Consider the following 21,782-nt stretch of genomic DNA (forward strand, 5'->3'; position numbering starts at 1 on the left):
TCTGGAGGAGAGGGGCTCAGGTTTCTATATGAGCCTCACGGTGGGCGTGTGGGTTCAGAGTAGAAATTATGTTGAATTCTATGGAAAAGGGCACATTTCTTATATGCATGGGCTTCTACCCTAACATTTGCAGCACTGACAAAAACAAAACAAAACAACACACACACAAACAAACAAACAAAACCAAATAAATTCATACCAGCTGAAGTTCTGCTCGGGGTGTGGCAGGGACACAAAAAACAAAACAAGATTCTCTACAGGGAGGCAGGAAAGAATTTGCAGACTAGGCAAAGATCAGAACTGGGCAAGTTTTTGAGCTCAGTTTTGAACCTGGCTGATAAGGATCTGTTTTTTGTACACGTTAAACCTCAGTGGTCCATGTATATGGAGAGGACGACTTGACGCCTACAAGGGTGGATTTTGGCTCCCACGAGGGGAACACACAGGCTTTATTCCACCACTCTCCAGCATGCTCACTTTTCAAGGAAGCATGGATGAGAAAGGGAGGTGTTCAGTCTGAGCTGTGCTTTCGGACTCTATGCCTTCGGTTGCTATGCATTTAGTCATGACATAAAACCCCCTAAAGAACAGGTGTATGACAATTTGTTTTTCACAATCTGGAGGCACGAATTTGATTTCTGGGGAGGGCGTTCTTTGTGGCTTGCAGACTGCTGTGCATTCTTGCTGTATACTTAATTGCTTTCTTCAGCTCTTGAAGAGAGGGAAGTAGTGGAGTTGGGGAAGGATGGAGGGTGGGAGAAAATGAAAGTGAGGGGAATGAATGAATATGCAATCAGTGATTCTTCTGGTAAGAAATTTATTCTAACCACTCAGGCACCACTTTTATGATCAAGGGAAGATCTTAGCTCCTATTATAGTCACACTTCTGAGCTTTAGGGTAACACAAATGTACCATTTCTCCGCACGAGCCTTTGTTGAGAGGCACGGGGCTAGAACTTTTTATGTCACTTCTAACAGGCAGCCCCACGGGTAAGTCAGCATTGCCACTTCTATTTCTCCACAAAGACCAAAGGCAACTTTAATTCCTTCTATGTGTCTAGCACTATGAATAATTACATATTAGCCTTTTATTTTTTTGTCATTAAATTGTGTGTATGTATGTATATGTGTGTATGTGTATATGTATATGTGCCTGTATGTATACACGTACATGTGTGCTAGTGTTCACATGAACATGAGGTAGAGCTTAGAGGTTGCTGTTGGTAATCTTTCCTTGACCATTTTCTATCTTTATTTAGTTTTGAGACAGGGGGTGGGAAGGAGGATTAAGGAGGGGATGAGGGAGGCATAGTCACCAATCTGGGATACAGACTACGGAGACCAGTATCAAACACAGACCTACTCTATTGCACAGCAGCAGGCATTTTTATACAGCCTTTGGACCAGTGGGGAGTCGACACGAGCTCTAGAGTGGTCAGCTACCCCACTGTCACTATGGGGAGGTGCCAGGCCTGCCAGCACCTGACGGAACTTCTGTGGAGATAGGAAAGCAGCCACCACCCTGTTCTGGGCTCATTCTGAGGATCCCAGTTTGCTGGGATCCTCCTTTTTGTGTCACGTGGTTTGCCAGCTGACACGGGCACTCCCACCATTGAGCAGTATGGAAGCCTCCCTCAACAGCCACAGGGGCCACAGCACCTACAATAGGTCTATCACTCTCTGAAATGAAGCTCATTGATTTAGTTAGCTTGCTGCTTAGTGAACTTCAGGGCCCCGCCTTTCTCCAAACTCTCCTCTGCTGGGGTTATAGTTGCTAACTGCCATGCTTATTTTTATTTTTTATGTGGATGCTGAGGATCCAAACTCAGGTCCTTAAGATTATGTGACAGGCACTTTATTAACTGAACCATCTTCCTACCCCCATATTAACATTCAAAATCCTCATAGAATCTGACCACAAAGACACCATTTTGTCCAGATCAAATAGAGGAGGAAAATGAGGCACAGAAGTCTGGAAGGTCCTGGAGCACTTCTTTGAGCCAGGCCATGTACTAAGCACACTGTAGATTCATGCATCAAGTTCTCATAATAATTAAAGGAAATTGCTAAGAAAGGCATTCTCACACTTGAAAACAAGGCACAGAAAGACTGTACATTCTGTTCTTTTTTTAATTTAAATTTAATTTATATATTTATTAATCATAATTTATACACTTTGTATCCCTGCTGCAGCACCTCCCTCATCTTGTCCCACCCACTGTCCTTCTTCTCCCCCTATGCCCTTTCCTTCTTCTCCTGATATGGGAGGTCCTCCTCCCCTTCTAGCTTATCAGGTCTCATCAAGGCTGGATGCATCATCTTCCTCTGTGCCCTGGCAAGGTTGCACCCCCCAGGGGGAGGTGATAAAAAAGCTGGCCACTGAGTTTATGTCAGAGACAGCCCCTGTACCCTTACTAGGGAACCCACTTGGAAACTGAGCAGCCAATGGGCTTCCTATGAACAGGAGGTCTAGGTCGTCTATGCTCGGTCCTTGGTTGGAGTATAGGTGTCTGCAGTCCCTCTACCCACAAGGCCCAGGTGTTTTTTTTTTTTGTTTTGTTTTGTTTTGTTTTTGTTTTTTGGCTCTGTTGTTCTCCTTGTGGAGTTCCTGTCCCCTCCAGGTGTTTCTATCTCCCTCTTCTTCCACTAGGATTCTGGCACTCTGCACAAAGGTTGACTATGAGTTTCAGTACCTCCTTCGATACCCTGGTGGGGAGAATCTTTTCAGAGGGCCTTTGTGGAAGGCTCCTGTCTGTTCCTTGTCTTCTCCTACTTCTGATGTCTTGAGGATTAAGCATCTTCCCTAAGGTCCTCTTTGTTGTTTAGCTTCTTTACGACTACCGATTTTAGTATGTTTATCCTATATTATATGTCTAATATCCACTTATAAGTGAGTATATATCATATGTGTCTTTCTGCTTCTGGGTTAACTCATTCAGGATGATCCTTTCTAGTTCCCACCATTTGCATGCACATTGATGTCCTTGTTTTTAATTGCTGAGTAGTATTCCATTGTGTAAATGTACCATACTTTCTGTATCTATTCGCCCATTGAGGGACATCTAGGTTGTTTCCAGATTTTGGCCATTACAAATAAAGATGCTATGAATAAGCTGAGCAAATGTCCTCACTGAATGATGGAGTATCTTTTGGGTGTATGCCTAGGAATGGTAGAGCTAGATCTTGAGGTAGCACCATTCCTAATTTCCTGAGAAAGCACCGGATTGATTTCCAAAGTGGTTGTACAAGATTACATTCCCACCACCAATGAAGGAGGGTTCCCCTTTCTTCACATCCTCTCCAGCATGCATCATCCCTTGAATTTTTGATCTTAGCCATTCTGATAGGTGTGGAAAAAAATCTCAGAGTCATTTTAATTTGCATTTCCCTGATGACTAAGGACATTGAACATTTCTATAAGTGTTTCTCTGACATTCTATATTCCTCTGTTGAGAATTTTCTGTTTAGCTCTGTACCCCATTTTTTAATTAGATTACTTGATTTTTTGGTTTTTAACTTCTTTTTTTTTTGAAATTTTATTTATTTATTTATTTTTTCCTCAATTACACTTTATTCATTCTGCATCCCCCCATAAGCCCCTCCCTCATCCCCTCCCAGTCCCACCCTCCCTCTCCCCTCTGCTTGCATGCCACTCCCCAAGTCCACTAATAGGGGAGGTTCTCCTCTCCTTTCTGATCTTAGTCTGTCAGTTCACATCAAAAGTGGCTGCATTGTCCTCTACTATGGCCTGGTCATACTCCAACCAAGGACTATTCATGGAGATAACCCAGAAACCCTGCACAGATGTAGCCCAGGGCAGTTCAGAGTCCAATTGGGTTACATAGTAATGTGAAGAGGGACTGCCTCTGACATAATCTGATTGGCCTGCTCTTTGATCACCTCCCTCTGGGGGGGAGCAGCCTTACAGGGTTTTTAACTTCTTGAGTTCTTTATATATACTGGATATTAGTCCTCTGTCGGATGTAGAGTTGGTGAGGATCTTTTCCCAGTCTGTAGACAGTTGTTTTGCATTGATGATAGTGTCCTTTGCTTTACAAAAGCTTTTCAGTTTCATGGGGTCCCATTTATTGACTGTTGATCTTAGAGCCTGTGCTGTTGGTATTCTTTTCAGGAAGTTGTTTCCCGTGCCAATGAGTTCAAGGCTCTTCTCTCCTTTTTCTTCTAACAGATTTAGTGTGTCTGGTTTTATGTTGAGGTCTTTGATTCACTTGGAGTTTAGTTTTGTGCAGGGTGATAAGTATGGATCTATTTGCATTTTATGCATGTAGATGTCCAGTTAGATCAGCACCATTTGTTGAAGATGATGTCTTTTTTCCATTTTATGGTTTTGGCTTCTTTGTTCTTAACTTTGCCTAGGTGTGTGGGTTTATTTCTGGGTCTTCCATCAGATTCCATTGATTCACCCTTCTGTTTCTATGCCAGTACCATTCCATTTCTATTACTGTTGCTCTATAGTACAGCTTGAGATCAGGGATGGAGATACTTCCAGAAGCTGTTTTATTGTACAGGATTGTTTTAGCTATTTTGTTTTTTTGTTTGTTTGTTTGTTTTTCATATGAAATTGAGAATTATTCTTTCAAGGTCTGTAAAGCATTGTGTTGTTATTTTGATGGGAATTGTATTAAATCTGTAGATTGCTTTTGGTAGGATGGCCATTTTCACTATGTTAATCCTACGGACCCATAAACATCAGAGATCTTTTCATTTTCAGATATCTTCTTCAATTTCTTTCTTTAGAGACTTGAAGTTTTTTTCATACAGGTCTTTCAACTGCTTGGTTAGAGTCACACCAAGGTATTTTATGTTATTAGTGGCTGTTGTGAAGGGTGTTTTCCTAATTTCTTTCTCAGCCAATTTGTCTTTGGTATACAGGAGACCTCCAGATTATTTTTTAGTTTATTTTGTATCCAGCCACTTTGCTGAAGGTGTTTATCAGCTGAAGGAGTTCTCTTGTAGAATTTTTGGGATCACTCATGTATATTATCAAATCATCTGTGAATAGTGATACTTTGACTACTTCCTTTCCAATTTTTATCCCCTTGATCTCCTTTAGTTGTCTTATTGCTCTAGCTAGGACTTCAAGTACTATGTTGAAGAGATATGGAGAGAGTGGGCAGCATTGCCTTGTCTCTGATTTCAATGGGATTGATTTAAGTTTCTCTCCATTGAGTTTGATGTTGGCTATAGGCTTGCTGTATATTGCTTTTACTATGTTTATGTATGTGTCTTGTATCCCTGATCTGTCTAAAACTTTAAACATGAGAGTGTGTTGAATTTTTTCAAATTTTTTTCTCAGGCATCGAAGAAGATGATTTTTTTTTCTTTCAGTTTGTTTATATGATGGGTTACATTGATAGGTTTTTGTATGTTGAACCACCCCTGCATGCCTAGGATAAAGCCTACTTGGTCATGGTGGATGATATCTTTGATGTGTTCTTAGATTCTGTTTTCAAGTATTTTATTGAGTATTTTTGCATCAATGTTCATAAGTGAGACTGGTCTGAAGTTCTATTTGTTTGTTGGGTCTTTGTGAAGTTTAGGTATCAAGGTGACTGTGGCTTCAGATGAGGTTGGTAATGTTCCTCCTGTTTCTATTTTTTTATTTTGTGGAAGAGTTTGAAGAGTATTGGTGTTAGAATTTTGCAGCGAAACCATCTGGCCCTGGCCTTTTATTTTTTATTTTTTATTTTTTTAGATGGGAGACTTTTGATGATGGCTTCTATTTCCGTAGGGGATATAGGACTATTTAATTGATTTACCTAGTCTTGATTCAGCTTTATTAAGTGGAATTGATCAAGAAAATTGTACATTTCAGTTAGATTTTCAAATTTTGTGGCATATAGGCTTTTGAAATAAGACCTAATAATTGTTTGGATTTCCTTAGTGTCTGTTGTTATGTCCTTCTTTTCATTTCTGATTTTGTTGATTTGGATAGTGTCTCTCTGCCTTTTAATTAATTTAGCTAAGGGCTTGTCTATCTTGTTGATTTTCTCAAAGAACCAGCTCTTGGTTTCATTGATTCTTTAATTGTTCTTTTTGTTTCTAGTATATTGATTTCAGCCCTGAATTTAATTATTTCTAGCTGTTCACTCCTCTTGGGTGTGTCTGTTTCTTTTTTCTCCCCTAGGGCTTTTAGGTGAGCTGTTAAGTTGCTTGTATGAGACATTTCAAATTTCTTTATGAAGGCACTTAGTGCTATGAACTTTCCTCTTAGCACTGCTTCCATTGTGTCCCACAAGTTTGGGTATGTTGTGCCTTCATTTTCATTGAGTTCTAGGAAGACTTTAATTTCTTTCTTTATTTCTTCCCTGACCCAGCTGTCATTGAGTAGAGAGTTGTTCAGTTTCCATGTGTGTGTAGGCTTTTTGCTATTTCTGTTGTTGTTGAGGTCCAGCTTTAGTCCATGGTGGCTTGATAGGATGCAAGGGATTATTTCAATCTTCTTGTAACTGTTGAGGCTTGCTTTGTGCCCAACTATATAATCAATTTTGTAGAAGGTTCCATGAGGTGCTGAGAAGAAGGTAAATTCTTTTGTGTTTGAGTGAATGGTTCTGTAGTTGTCTGTTATGTCCATTTGATTCATGACATCTGTTAGTATCATTGCTTCTTTGTTTAATTTCTGTTTTGTTGACTCATAATCATCTATAACTCCAGTTCAGGGCATCTGATGCCCTCTTCTGGGCCTTTTGGGCAATGTAAGCTTGTGGTGCACATGGGTACATTCAGGCAAAATACTAATACACAAAATAAATAATAAATCTAAAGGTTACATAAGGACCACTCTCAGCTGATTTCATTACTTACAGAAGGAATTAATTTGTGAGGGATTTGAACCTATGTCATTCATTTATCTATATGTAATTACAATTAAGCAAATTTTATACAAAATTATATAAAACATGCATTTCTGAGGTACAATGTGATATTTCTATTTTCATATAAATAATACAGTGATTTAATTAAATGAATGAACATATTTATTTCCTTAGGTATTTGTCTCTTTTTTTTGGTGCAACAACTTCAATTTACTTTAAACTATTTCCAAATAAATAGTACATTATTATTAAAAGTAGTCATCATGCTGAAGTATATGTTACAGTGCTTACTCATACTTACTGTACCCCTCGACCAACCTCTTTCTATTCCCCTGTCCCTAGGGGAATGATGTCCTGTTTTTACCATGAGTGAAGTTTGTTTGGTTTCCTCATGTTACTGATCATGCAGTGTTTCTCATCCTGTCTTTTTAATTTATTATTTATTGTTTATTTAATTTATTATTTTATTCTCCAGATCCCTCATGCGGTTGTAAATGACAGGATCTCATTCTTTGTAAAGACAGAATAATGTTCCACTATAGCACATTTCCTTTATCCATGTAGCAGTAGCTGCACCCTCAGGTTGGGCTGTGTCTTGACTTGTGAATGATGCTGCAGTGAAGGTGAGAGCAGATGCCCCTCAGGTTGGGCTGTGTCTTGACTTGTGAATGATGCTGCAGTGAAGGTGAGAGCAGATGCCTCTTCAGGTGTACTGTTTTTGTTTCCCTGGGACACGAGCCTTGGAATACAGCTTCTGAGTTATAATTCTGACTGATCTGTGTGTGTCTCTGTGTGTGTGCATGCTTGTGGCTATGGTGGTGCATGTGTACATGTTTGTATTTGTATGAGTTGAGACCAGAGGACAACTGTGGCAGTTACTCTTAAGACACCATCCAATATTTTTTTTTCTTGAGGCAAAATCTCTCATTGGCCTGGATCCCACCCAGTAGTCTAGGCTGACCCTCCAGGGAGCTCCAGGGATCTGCCTATCTCTGCCTCTGGAGAGCTGAAATTACTAGTCAGTGCAGTTGTGCAAGTTGGCTCCACTTAGTGTGTGTTCTGGGGACCAAACTCAAGTCTTCATGCTTGCAAGGCAAACACTTTGCCACTGAGCTATTACCCCAATCCTTTACATATATATATATATATATATATATATATATATATAATTGTATAAATTATATGTATATTTATTTATAAACCTTCATCGTGTTTCCATGATGGCTTTACTATGTTATCCCTTCCAATGGTTTGCACCGTTCTCTTTCACTCTCATCATAGCCAGTGTTTGATATCCTTTATTTTTATTTTTCATAAAAGCCATTCTAAAGGCATGAGACAATACCTCACTCTGCTTTTAGTCTGCATTTCTGTGTTGATATTATTGTTAGGTCTCAGGCAGTACATATATATATATATATATATATATATATATATAGAAGTGAGCTAAAGCGGAGTGATAGAAAATTTTCTGGTGGTTAGAGAAAAGCCAGAATTCCTCAGAAACTTGTGAAATGAGTTCTCTGTCTTAAAAGGAGTGATTTCACTTGCTTCCGTGGTGGCATATCAAACCCCGTGCTTCCAGGATCCCTCCGTTTCTATTCACATGTCCTTGCTGTGTATTTCAACGACCACTCTAATATTCTGCCCTTTCTCACAAACTCCTCTACCCTAAACTCCCAGGCCTATTCCTTTTTATGGGCTTATCTCCCCTCAGCTACTCCTCCTCCTTATTACCAGCATGGCTTTTCCATGCCTCATTTCCGTAACACTGGCCATATCCACTCTAATCCTTTCTTTCTCTACTCTAGATTCCTTCTGATGTCTCTGAATATTTTCTCTCTCTTGTCTGCAGTAAAGTCCTAATAATGCCACAGACATTCCTGCAGTTTCTTTACTGCACTCCTTCACATACAATTATCAACTCATACGCACTGACATTGGTACTATCTTTTGAGAATTATTCATGTTTATTAAAATTCATGGCCAAGTTTTAAGTCAAGGTTTTCTCCTCCTTCTCCCTATCTTTTTCCTCCCCTCCTACTCCTCCTTTTCTTCTAATGCTTTTGAGTTTTTGTTTTGTTCTGTTTTTGAACATTAAACTCTTATCAGGTATATGGGGTACAAACTTAGTTGATTGTTTTCTTTTTGTCAAGAATCTTTTTAGTTAAGTGCAACTTCACATGTCTAGTTTGCTGCCTGTGACTTTGGGTGTATAATTAAGGCTCCTTGTTCCAGTGGAACATGCCATGTAGGTAGAGACAAAGGCTTTGTATTATCGTGGGCTTTCAGTTCTGATGATTCTAACCCTGTATAACTGTCTAACCAATTTATATAATGGATTTTCCAGTGGAGTGATATGTTGAAATGATTCTTCTCTCTGTTCACGTTATATTCAATAGTTTATGATATAATCATTACCTCGTGGCCTATAACTTGGGAAGGCAGTTATTTTTTTTCTTGATAGTCTCTAGATGGTTTATTTGTACAGAAATGTTTCAGAACTATAGAGATGTACAGAAGAATGTTCCCAAATCCAAGCAATTCCAGAATCTATGGATTCCTTACCCTAAAGACATTTCAAAGAACATTCCCAGGTAGAATAATTTAGCAGCTAAGGCTTTGATTTTGACCATCTTGGCTGTTCCGTTTCCTAGTGATCTTTCCTGAGCATTGGCTTCCTCACTTGTAAAACAGAGACAATAATGCATTCCTTTTAGATCAATAGAGAAGATCAATAGAGAAGCTGTAGAAACCCCACACCATGTGCTTAGTACATTGTCAGCTCTGCCTTGGTGCCATGGTGTGGTTATTAATTTACTTTCCATCCCGAGTTGCAGAGTCTTGGTGTATGCTACTACCTAGACAGAGTGTAAAGCTTTCAAGGGCAAACCTACATTCAAGGGCAACATGAAACTCAGTAGTTAATCCTCCCCCTGTTATCCACATGACTCTGCAGAATACTGATAGCCAGTAAGAAAATGCCTTTAGGTGCCCTTTTTGGCAAAATATGTCCAGGAGGTCATTCTGTGCTCTTATGACCTCTCAGGTTTTATATAAGTCCAGACATTCCCACCAAACCTGCTCTATCCTTTAAAATATACCAAAACTGTAAAACAGAGTCGTGTTTCTTTCATTGTGAAAGCAAACAAACAACAAAATCAAAAAGTCCATATGAATCTTGCTCTTTGCTTGGTCATTGCTCTCTCTTTTAGGAACTCCAAATTTTAGCTGTTGATGTGCTAACGTGGCACTGCTGAAGTTCACACTGACTGATTTGATCTAGGGCACAGGCCAAGGGCCTGATTTTTTCCATGATTCCCAGGTGATGTCTGGAAGTTTGAAGCACTAGCCAGTCTCTCCTGATTAAAGTGATGAAATGTTACCTCATGCCCAAGGGAATCCCCCCTTCCTTCTCCATGACCACACTGCAGAGAAAGAAAATGGAATCTCTGGGATGGAATCTGATGTGGTTTGAATATGAACTGTCTTCCATAGGCTCATGTGTTTGAATGCTTAGTCCCTAGCTAGTGACACTGGGACAGTTGTGAAATATTAAGGGGGTGGAACCTTGTTGGTCAAAACGGGTCACCAGAGTGCACACCTTGTGGTCTCATAGCTTAGCCTTATCTTTTGTTCACTGTCTACTTCTTCTACCGACTCACTGTGATCTCCTTGCCTCTAGTTCAGAAATGCATGTACTCTACATTATAGTGTTGCCATTGTTTTCCTGATGCTAGAGATAGAAGCCATGGCCTAGCATATATTTGTCAAGCATTATACCACTCAGCCACATCCTAGCCTAGAATATCTTGTCTTTCTTTAGACTGAGACAAAAAACAATTAGGATTTAAGGGACCATTTTCTTAAGTTTTCTAGAATAACCTTTGACTCTTTCCAAATGTGTACATACCAGAGCTTTTGTTTTTTCACGTTCCTGTTTTGACATGCTTCCCATCACTTTACTGTCTTCAGTGGCTCTAACAGATGTCTTATACACCAACTCAGTTCATCTGGACATACAGGCCTGGCATCTTGTCCAACATCTGGATGATACCCATTTTCAGAGTAAGTATCTAATTTTCCCTTTGGTTTAAATGGTCTTCTGATGAAAACGAAAATTACAATGGGAAATTGTGGATAGCAAGGGAAAAGAGCCATTTTGGGTAATACATCTTATAATTGGAGTAATTTTGACAAACTTGGGCTTCGTGGAATTCCCATTGACCACCCCCTGCTCCCTCAAGTTTGGGAAATATGCTCTTTATAAGAGGCCTAAGCTGTACTCCTCTTTGCCAGACAGGAATAATGTTGAACTTCAATCCATGCCTAGTGCTCTAAGAAACATGCTTTACTCTGTCCTGGTGAGTCTAGGTGCTTTAGTTTAATTCAGGACAGAGTGGAGCTGGGGCTGGGGGACTGCACATGGCACTCTATCAAGACTTTGGTTCTGGTTTCTACATTTAAATGAAGTTTCCTCTATATTTTCATTTCACAAACAAAGGGGCCGATAACAGGTTTAAAATTGATAAAGTAGATTTCTATCACTTTCTTGCTTTTATATTTGGGGCAGATACAATGACATTTTCCTCTTTAGTATATTGGATTGTGCTGTGATATCTAACATGATTGACAGTTGGTTTCTTATAGTAATTGGGATATGTGACTATATGTATTGTGCTTGTGTGTGTGTATATGTGTGAAGATTTGTACACACCACATATCCAGGTTGCCCTATTGGACTCAGATAGCTGAAGCAGCCCACCCACAGTCTTTGGTATGAAAGGTACTTGTGCAGAGGCTTACCTTTTAGACCAAGGCATTTTGGTAGAATTTTTTGATCCTACAGGAAGACAGGTGGCAAGAGCAAGAGCTTTGGCACCAGGGTGAAGCTCAGTTTTGCTATTGCTGTGGTACCAGACTAATGCCATAAGAGAGGGTTATGAAAAATTCAAGGTGGCATTCACACATCCAGGTGATAACCCTGTAGTCGCACAATCCTGAGAGTGAATGCCTCCTTAAATTTCCCACACAGGTTTTTTACTTCCTGGCTGCAGTGTGGCTGTGTGTAACCCTGGGTAAGCCACTCACTGCTCTAAGTTTTTGTTCCCATCTGTTAAGAACTGGGTAGGTTCTAAAAATCATCCTAAGGGCTTGACATGAGGCTTAAATAAATGGGTATTTATAAAAATTTTGACAGTGCCTGAGGCATGACCGTTATTAATTCTAATAGGTCTATTGGTGTGCATCTTGGCTGATGCCCTTGGTTCTTGAGAGGAAAAAATGGAATTGAGGAATACTTAGAAGTGACTTCGTTTACGAGATTTTTGTTTTCCTTTAGAGTTATTTCTTCTTTAGGAACTAATTTATTTTAAATCTAGTACAAATCAGGCTTTCTCACAGCTAGGATGTTGCACCAGACAAATCCAGGAATGAACGTGAGGGTGGAGGTTTGGGAGTGTAGAGTTACAGGCAGGACAGAGCCAGGCTCTAAAGAGAGTGAGTAATTCATGTTCCGACTAGGAGACCAACCGTCTCACTCAGAGAGCAGAACAACAGGATTTGGGCTGCATGTGTCAAATGCCTGCTGCTGGCAGTTCAAGGTGGTTCCCCTCCTGGTTCTGCCCCTCTGTCACTCTGCTCACTCACTTAGCACAACTCACAACACGGCTTGCTGGACCAGCCAAGTATTTTCCCCACATTTTAAGATTTTGCTTCCGAGGCTGACCACGGTGCTCCACACCCGGATGAAGGGGAAATCTGCTAGAACACTGGTGTGTAAGGTGAGAGGCTCTGAGGGGTTGTTATCCCAATTGCTATTCTTTCCATGTTATTCTCATGAAAACAAAACAAAACAAAAAGCTCTCTAAAACTCATGACCTTTTAAACCCTCGAGCTTTTGCAGTCAATTATGTACTGTAGAGCCCATTCAACAGTCTCTCCACCTCTTTTGTTTCATACTTGGTGACAAAGAGACAGTGACATGACAAGCATTATTTTCTTGACCTCTAGTTTCAGTGGAATGTCCTTTGACTATGAACGTAGGAGTTTTCCATCTCAGTTTCTCAATGTATAAAATAAGGTATCTGAGTTTTGGACTGTTTTGTAGGATGACTCACTCCTGATACTACTGTGAATGTGTGTGTGTGTGTGTGTGTGTGTGTGTGCGCGCGCGCACGTGTGCACATGCTCACATATGTGTAAGGGCTATCTCAGGCTTAGAGATCTATGATATCACTTTATACCCCATCCTGAATTCCACTCTAAGCTACTTATCATTCAAAGAGCGTGAGGAAGATTTCCTATTCTCATAGTCTGTTTTTGTGGATAGGCATTGGTGACTGATTACAGTCACTTCCTTTTTTGCCAAGTCTGAGCCTTATGTTCTAGGACCCTAGAAAGGACCTACCAATGTAACCCTTTGACTGTTCTGAGCTAGTAGACAGTGAGGACTTCCTTGATCTGGAGACTTTTAGAAGGTAGTTTGCTAAGTGACTCTTAGCTGGGTGACTTTTAGCAGAATGCAAAGAATGCACAACAGTAAATCAAGTTTGTAGCTTAGAAGGACACTTCTATGGAAATTCAGAGAAGGCCAATCTGACATAGAGAATGCCACTTGGAAGGCTACCTTAACACAAATTTATCAGGGGGTTGAAAGAATAGCAGAGGTGACCTTGCAGATGTGGAGAGTTATAAATGAATGAGTGTATGTGTGTGTGGGGGTCAGCAATATTTATTTACTACTGTCTGTCGTGGTCATTTAAGTTACAAACATGAATGTTAATGATCTGTTTTTAAATAAATAAAAAGATCATTATTATCTAGTTTTAGTATTTATGAACTTGTGGCATCTATGTAATTTTCCCTGTTAAAAAGGCTTCTGATCAGCTTAACAGATGAAGTCTTATGGCTGGGTGTGTAGTACAGAATTATCAAGTACAAAGTATTCCTAGGGTCTTAAGTCAGAAGTAAGATCAAGCAGAAAGCTATATAAAGTGATTTCTAAATATTAGATTGTCCCAGGCAATTTATATGAATTACATAAATGATTATTTCATTGACGAAATATTTGGCTGCCTTATATATGCCTAAGTGCCAGCTGTCAGACAGGGGAATATGATACCATATGTTGAGTAAAGCAGGTAGACTCATGGTCACACAGCTATTATACTCAACTGTCTCTGGGATGGATGTCAGAGATTTGAGGGCGTCTTCTGGAAACAGTCACCTCTTATGCTTCGACCAAGTCTCTGGAATGAATATTTCCAACTCCTTTTCCAGAGGAGGAAACCTATGCAGAGAGAGAGAGAGTTGAAGGCTAACTAAGACCATGCATTGACCTTTCACAACTAAGAACTGACCTTTCATGGATGTGTTGCCCTTCTCCACCCTGTATTTCCTTACCACCCGAGAAGAACTGGAGTTCAAGCCCGGCTGGTGAACAGTAAGCTGAACATCTCAAGTATGTCACTTCTGTATTATGGGCTCCTGTCTCCCCCGTTGGAAGTCCAAAATTTCTTCCTTTCTAATCTGAGATGAGTAGTGAGTAGTGTTTAGGTCTGACCTCAGCTGAACTCTGCTAACCGGACAGATCTGTTGGGGTTGCCACTCACTGGAGCTCTATATTTCTGCTCAAACACCCAAAAGGAACACCCTGTAGTAGAAAATGTCAATGAGGGGTGTGGTGCTTTAAATAGGTACGGGACCCATAGCCCCAGGTGTTTAAATGTTTGGCCTATAGGGAGTAGCACTATTTGGAGGTATGGCTTTGTTGGAGTAGGTATAGCCTTGTTGGAGGAAGTGTGTCACTAGTGGGAAGGCTTTAATCTTTCATATGCTCAAGCTATGCCCAGTATAATACAGTTTCCCCATGCTGCCTTCAGATCAAGATGTAGAACTCCCATCTCCTTCTCTAGCACCATGTCAGACTGGATTCTACTATGTTTCCTGTCATGACAACAATGGAATAAACCTTTGAAACTGAAAGCCAGCCCCAATTATTATTATTATTTTTTTTTCATATACGAGTTGCTGTAGTCATGGTGTTTCTTCATAGCCATAGAAACACAAACTAAGACAAGGAGCTTTACCAGTTGGGACTTCCTTTCTTCATGTAAAGCCTTGTAAAAGGGCTGGAAAACAGAGATGTTGCTTATGTTACCTTAAGAATCTGACTTTCTCTGTCTATAAGTCAACGTACTGGGTCAAGTGTGTCAGATCAGGCCCATGAACTTCTCCACCTTTGCTTTATTTCTGCATGGGTCAGTGTTGAAATTCTGTTTGTGGGTCTAGGAAATAAAAGCTTCTATAGCCTCATAACTTAGTATTCATATATGCTGTTCTTGAGGAGCATTTGCTGTCATTTAAGGCTTTTGTTTCAGAATGTAACATCTCTGAGCCTTGAGAAATGGAGCTTTTGTTCAGAGAACAAATGATACCAAGGCAGTTCCAAGCCCAATGAGTCAGACATCTCTCAGGATTCAGGCTGAAATTAAGGATGTAGATTAGTTGCAATAAGGTAAAACCTTTGACAAATAAATATGACACACTTAATCCAGTACATTGATTCATAGAAAGTTTAAGTCAGGTTCCTGAAGCAGCAGGGGTAATGCTTCTGTTTTTCTATCCCAAAGATTATCTTGTGCAAGGTTTTCAATGAAGAGGGTCCCAACTAATAAACTTGAAACATAAATCAGTGGGTACTCTGCCCACACCAGGAAATACAAATGACTGCTCTTTAGGGTACTTGGAAAAACATCTCACAATTATATTTTAGTCTCTCTAATGCGTATCTTTACAAATAAAACTAAGGAGGGGCAAGTGAAACCGATTTGTGGTTCTAAAGGAATCAAGACAATGAGACATAAAATTCAGGGAAGGCAGGCTGACACATGTGCAAATTTCTGCAGAATACTTAAAAATAAGCACCAGCTTCCCCAGTAATCTCGGAGGTCTCCTCTCTAGTCTTGTTTTATTTTTCTTCTTTTCTCTCACAGAAGAAAAGATGCCAAAAACAATTGAGGCATTTTAACATTTACTTCCCTTCTCTGATTCAAACATAATATCCAAACAAAGTGTCCACTCTCTGATTTGGGTTGTGTGTGGCAAGGATGAAAATGCCTGCTCATTTTAAAGGGAAAGTAGGTGGTCGTAAATGACAGTGTGGTGTTGTGGAAAGAATAAGAATGGCTTTGGAGTCATGCCTGGTCTGACATCTTGGCTCCTGTGTCTAGATATTGTGGGACCTTTGCCATGGCCTCTGACTGTTTCTGTGATTCTCATTTCTGCATGTACAAAATGTGAGAGTAGAAGGCCATTGGCAGGATTGTGGCTGAGTGTGATGAATTCTGTGACGTGAGTTGTTTATTCCTGTTTTCCCCATCTGAATACTGAATGTTGTAGAAACCATGGGCTGACAAGGCAGAAATGCAGGAGTATGACGTGGTAGAATTATGCTCCTCAACCCCTGTGTTAATAGGGAAGGAGCTGATGGGTTGCTAGCTAAATGTGGGATGGGTCACTCAGTTGCTATGTAAGACCCTCACAAGTTCTTCTTCTTTGAGATGGTGGCTGCTTAGTTAGCCTCATCACCAGGGCAACTCTGATGAGCTGAGCTCTCTGCTGACACTTGATGTATTACATACTGCTGTTTCTTGAAACCACACATACTGGAATGCTGATTGTGATCAAAGAAAAACATAACTTATCCCAGCAGACTTCACCTTGGACAATTGGATTTTTCCCTTTTGGAAATTCACACAACTTTGTGGTAGGAACATACACACCACCTTTCACATTTCTCCTCACAGGTTCTGTGTTTACAATTTGGAACAGTGGAACATCTAGCTTGGCAGTGACATGTACAAGAGAATTAACTGCAACATCTCTTTCACTATTTGGTTCAAGCAACACTGACTTTTTTGCCAGAGTGTGCTCCATGGAGGCTACTCAAGGTTCCCTGAAAAAGACATTTTATTCTTACTTTGTTTGTAAATGACTCTCTGCTTTGTATCTCAGGTCTGAACTCTCCTTTAGACTACAAGTTTGGCGTCCAGTCACTATTTGATAGTTATGCCTAGATTAAAATATTTTTATTATTATTTGTGTGCACCTGTGTGTATCTGTGTATGTGAATGTGCTCCAAGAAGCTGTTAGATTCCCTGGAGCTGGAGTTATCGGCAGTTGTGAGCTCTTTGATATAGGTGCTGGAAATGGAACTTAGGTCCTCTGCAAGAAAATAACATGACCTTAACAGCTGGATCCTCTCTCCAGCACATTTGCCTAGAATTTTACAGCCACTTAAACATAGCGTGACCAAAGTTCTACTGACTCCTACTTCTAGATTTCCTGGTTTTGGATTTCCCCTTTGTGCTCTAAAATACAGTCACAATGGATTTTTAAATAGAGTCTTCCACTTTTAATCTGTATTTTCTGGTCCCTCTACTTGATTCCTTAACTTTTCCCATGGCAATCTCGTCTTACCAGGAAGTTACTCTTTGGGCAGACTTCCTTGAATACCTTAGCAAACTCATTGATAACTTTCCCTTTCATAGAGGCTATTCCCTGTAGGCATAAGGTTATTGTGTAATTTAAGTGCTGATTTTTGTACCTCCCATTTCTGTTTGTAATCCTTGTTTTAAGAATCTCCTGTCTCAATTGTCCCCTGATATGCCAATAAAGCAGCTTATAGCCAATCGATAAGCAAGGGGGAGTATAGATCTGGACTTCTTGCCAGCTAGGGGAGAAGGAGTTAGCAGAGGAAGTAGAGGATTCAGCCATGGGCAGATGTCCAAGAGGGACCAGAAGAGAGAGAGCTCAGTAAGGAAAGCTACAAAGTGCAGGTATCTCTGGGAAGCACACTGTGAGGAAGCCAGCTTAGAGGGTTAAGAATTGAGTTAAAACTATTCAGTTCTTATAGTGTGAAGCTTGTGAAAATAGTATAATATAGAGTCTCAATTATTTGTGTGATAGCCGGGTTAAGGGAGAAACAGAGAAACAAACATTAGTTTTATAAAAATACCATTAACATTTTGGTGCCCATATTGGGTACCATCTGTAGGCTTGGATTTTTTAAACCTACTTTATTTGAGGGTCATAAATACTTCTGCCCTCAAATCCCTGACCCTAGGTAAGAAAGGAAGAAGGTTAGTAGGGACAAGTGATACAGACATTTTTAGGCTTAGTTTCTTGGGGCAATTCCAGTCTTCATCATTAGGATTACATAGTCTAACAAACAGCAGATAACAAAGAGCATCAATGGCACGAATCAGCAACAGCCTTGAAGTGTTCTCTGAAGCGTTTCCTGAAGCGAATAGAGTTCCTCTTTCTCTCTCTGTGTGTGTGTTCCTATTTATCCCTTCTCTGAGTCATCTTAAGGATATTTTTTCAGCTAGTACTCCCCTCCTCACACAAGGTAATTTTAAGCTGACAAAAGATCATGACCTCACTCAAGAGGCTGTTATCAGCTGACCAGGATCACATGCCCTCTCACAAAGCTGTTATCAGCTGTGGATAAACTAAATGCATTCCCACATCTCACACTTGGGACTGCAACAACAAAAAAAATATGTTTACATAATATAACCCAAACTTCCACTACAGTTTACATTCTTCCCTTTCCAACTCTTTGAGGACAAAGACTGTCTGTCATCCGAACATTAGGTAATCAGGGAATTAATTCCATTCAACAACATTTATTAAAAAATATCTTATAGCCACTGAGCTGGAGACTTAGCAAAGAATGAGTCACATGTGTTCCATACATTCTCAGTATCTCACAATATTAAAAAAAAGTTTTCAGGTATGGTGTCATCATGTTGTATAACCCTATTTAATCATCACATCAATCCAATAGAATTAAAATATTTATATTTTCTTCTTCCAATAATTGTTTTTTTTTTTTTTTGTCTCCTTGTTGCTTGATGTGGTTTTGTGACAATTCTGGCAAAACCTATAAATGGACAGTGCTATGGTATCTCTGGGACAGGGCACGTTGGTGTATTACTGAGAGCTCCTCCAGATAAAATAGCCACAGAAATGAAGGTGAAGTCTATCCCATTAGTCTGGCTCCTGGTAACATGAAAAGAGCATGATTGCTGACACATTAGAGAAACTAATGCCATTAAAAATATCCTCTTGGTCATTTTAGGACTTGGGGCTTGGGGGAATATTTGTCACTGAAGCATAACAGAATATCTTATAATTGAGATATGAGATGCTCAGAGAAGTGACTTTTAGGGGTCACTTTAATGAAAAATAAGAAGCCAATAGGAGATTATAAGTAAGGGAGAGGCACGCCCTGCTCCCTTACTTAGGAACCCACAGGGAGACTGAGCTGCCTATTGGCTACATCTGAGCAGGGGTCCAGATGTACTCCATGCATGGTTCTAGGTTGGTCTCTGCAGGACCATCTGGGCTCAGATTTTTTAGTTTTGTTGCTCTCCTTTCCCCTTCATCTTTTTCTACACCTCCCACCCACTTCTTCCATAACACTCCCTGTGCTCTGCCCAAAGTTTGAAAATTGTAGCACATTTATACAATGGAATACTATTCAGCTATTAAAAACAAGGAAATCATGAAATTTGCAGGTAAATGGATGGAATTAAGAAAGATCATCCTGAGTGAGGTAACCCAGAAACAGAAAGACATGCATGGTATATACTCAGTTGTAAGCAGGTATCAGCTGTATAATATAGAACAGCCATACTAAAATCTACAGACTCAAAGAAGCTAAAAACACAAAGGAGGACTTTATGGAGGATGCTCAAATCTCATTCAGAATGGCAAACAGTATAGACACCAGAAGTGTTGGAAGAGAGGGAACAGGATGGGAGCATATTCTAGAGGGTCTTCTGAAAGGATCCACCCAACAGGGGTCAAATAATTCTTAACAGATAAATAATTTTGATAACACTAACATTACTAATTAGAAATATTGACATTTGTCTTTCAGTCTATTTATATGGTGGATTACATTTATCAGCATACATATATTGAACCATACTTGCATCTCTGGGATGAAGCCTACTTGATCCTGGTGGATGGTCTTTTAGATGTGTTCTTTGATTCATTTTGCAAGTATTTTGTTGAGAATTTAGCATTTGTGTTCACAAGGGAAATTGGTCTGAATTCTCTTTAATGGGTCTTTATGTGAATTGGGCATGAGGGTAATTGTGGCCTTGTAAGACAAACTGGACAATGGTCCCTTCTCTTTCTATTTTGTGCAATAATTTGAGGAGCACTGGCACTAACTCTTGTTTGAAAGTCTGGTAGAATTCCAGACAAAATCATCTGGCATTGGGCTTTGTTTTAATTACTGTTTCTATTCCACTAAAAATTACATTATGTCCTTTCTTTTTATCTCTAATTGTTAATTTGGATCTTCTTCCTCTGCTTTGTAGTTAATGTGGCTAAGGGTTTACCAATCTTTTTACTTTTCTTTCTTTTTTTCAATTTTCTTTTTTTTATTGATCTTTTTTTTATTAATTCAATTTACATCTCAAGTCATAGGCCCCTACCTCTTCTCCCAGTCCCACCCTCCCTTCTTCATCTCCTCTTCCCTATTCATCAGAGTAGCAGGGCTCCTCTATCCAGATATCCCAGCTCATCTTTTCACATGAAGTCTGAGTTTTGTCTTCCTCCCCTGTGGCCCATAGGGAAGTCCCATTAGGGGGAAGTGATCAAAAAGCAGGCAGAAATATCCTCCAATCCCCTAACTAGTGGGCTGACATGAAGCTGAATATGACCATCAGACTTATCTTGTTGGGGTTTGCACATTGTAATATATCTATCATGTATTATGTGACTAAAATCTGCTTATAAGTGAGTATGTTCTATGTGTGTCTTTCTGAGTTTGTGTTACCTCACTCAGGATGATCTTTCAGTTGCCTGTAAATTTCATGATTTCCTATTTTTTAATGGCTGAGCAGTATTCCATTGTGTAAATGTGCCACAGTTTCTTTATCCATTCCTCAGTTGAGGGATATCTAGGTTGTTTCCAGTTTCTGGCTATTATGAATAAAGTCACCATGAACCTAGTTAAGCAATTTTCTAATAGAAACCATTCTTTATTATGATTTTTGTATTTTTTTTGTTTCTGTTTCTGTTTTAGTGATTTCCACTCAGAATCAGAATTTGGTTATTTCTTGCCATCTACTTCTTTTTTTTTTTTTTTTTTCAATGCAGTTTATTCAGGAACATTGAACAATCCTCGGACCCCGGGGAAAGCCAGCCCACAGCTTAAATAGCCTCTGGGTAGCCAACCCAGGCGTGCCACGGGGGCAATGCAGATAGGTCCACATACATGGAAGCAAGCCAGATCCTCGGCCTTAGCCAAATGTGGAATTGTTCCTGACAGAGAGCACTCACCATCGGGAAGGTGGAGGGCGGAAACCAGCTCCATCTTTAAGGCATAGCATTCTGCAGCTCTCTACAGTTCCCCCTTTTTGTTTTAGACGCATCAGGCAAGAGTAGAGGTCTGATCTCTGATATTAGAAATAAATTGGGACTTTGTACAGATGTTCATTTAGGTGTCATCCACCCAAAGAGCATCGGACCCGTCCGATACCTTTTTCTCAGAGGCGGGACCTGGGGCATCAACCCGCATGCAATCAGACATGCTCTTCTCTGGGTCCAAAGCGGCTGACCCTGAGTGCAGTGCTTAGCCTCGCATCCTGAGCGTATCATTTTAGCTTTTTATGGTATCCAAGCATGCTTGGGGAGAATGCCTTGCTTCAATGGCTGTAAAGGCCTGAATGATCATGGCTGCATCACACTGTTGTGAGACTCTAATCTTGCATATATACCACAGGCAAACCAAGGAGACCAACACCAGAAGGCCTGCTAACACTCCCATGCCCGCCCATTCCTTCAGATGATTCATGGCTGCAGCAATCCATGTTGATAATCCTGTGGCTAGTCCTGCGGAGGATTGACCTCTTGCAGGAG

The sequence above is a fragment of the Meriones unguiculatus genome, chromosome 12, assembly GCF_030254825.1.
Source record: "Meriones unguiculatus strain TT.TT164.6M chromosome 12, Bangor_MerUng_6.1, whole genome shotgun sequence".
Taxonomy (NCBI): Eukaryota; Metazoa; Chordata; class Mammalia; order Rodentia; family Muridae; genus Meriones; species Meriones unguiculatus.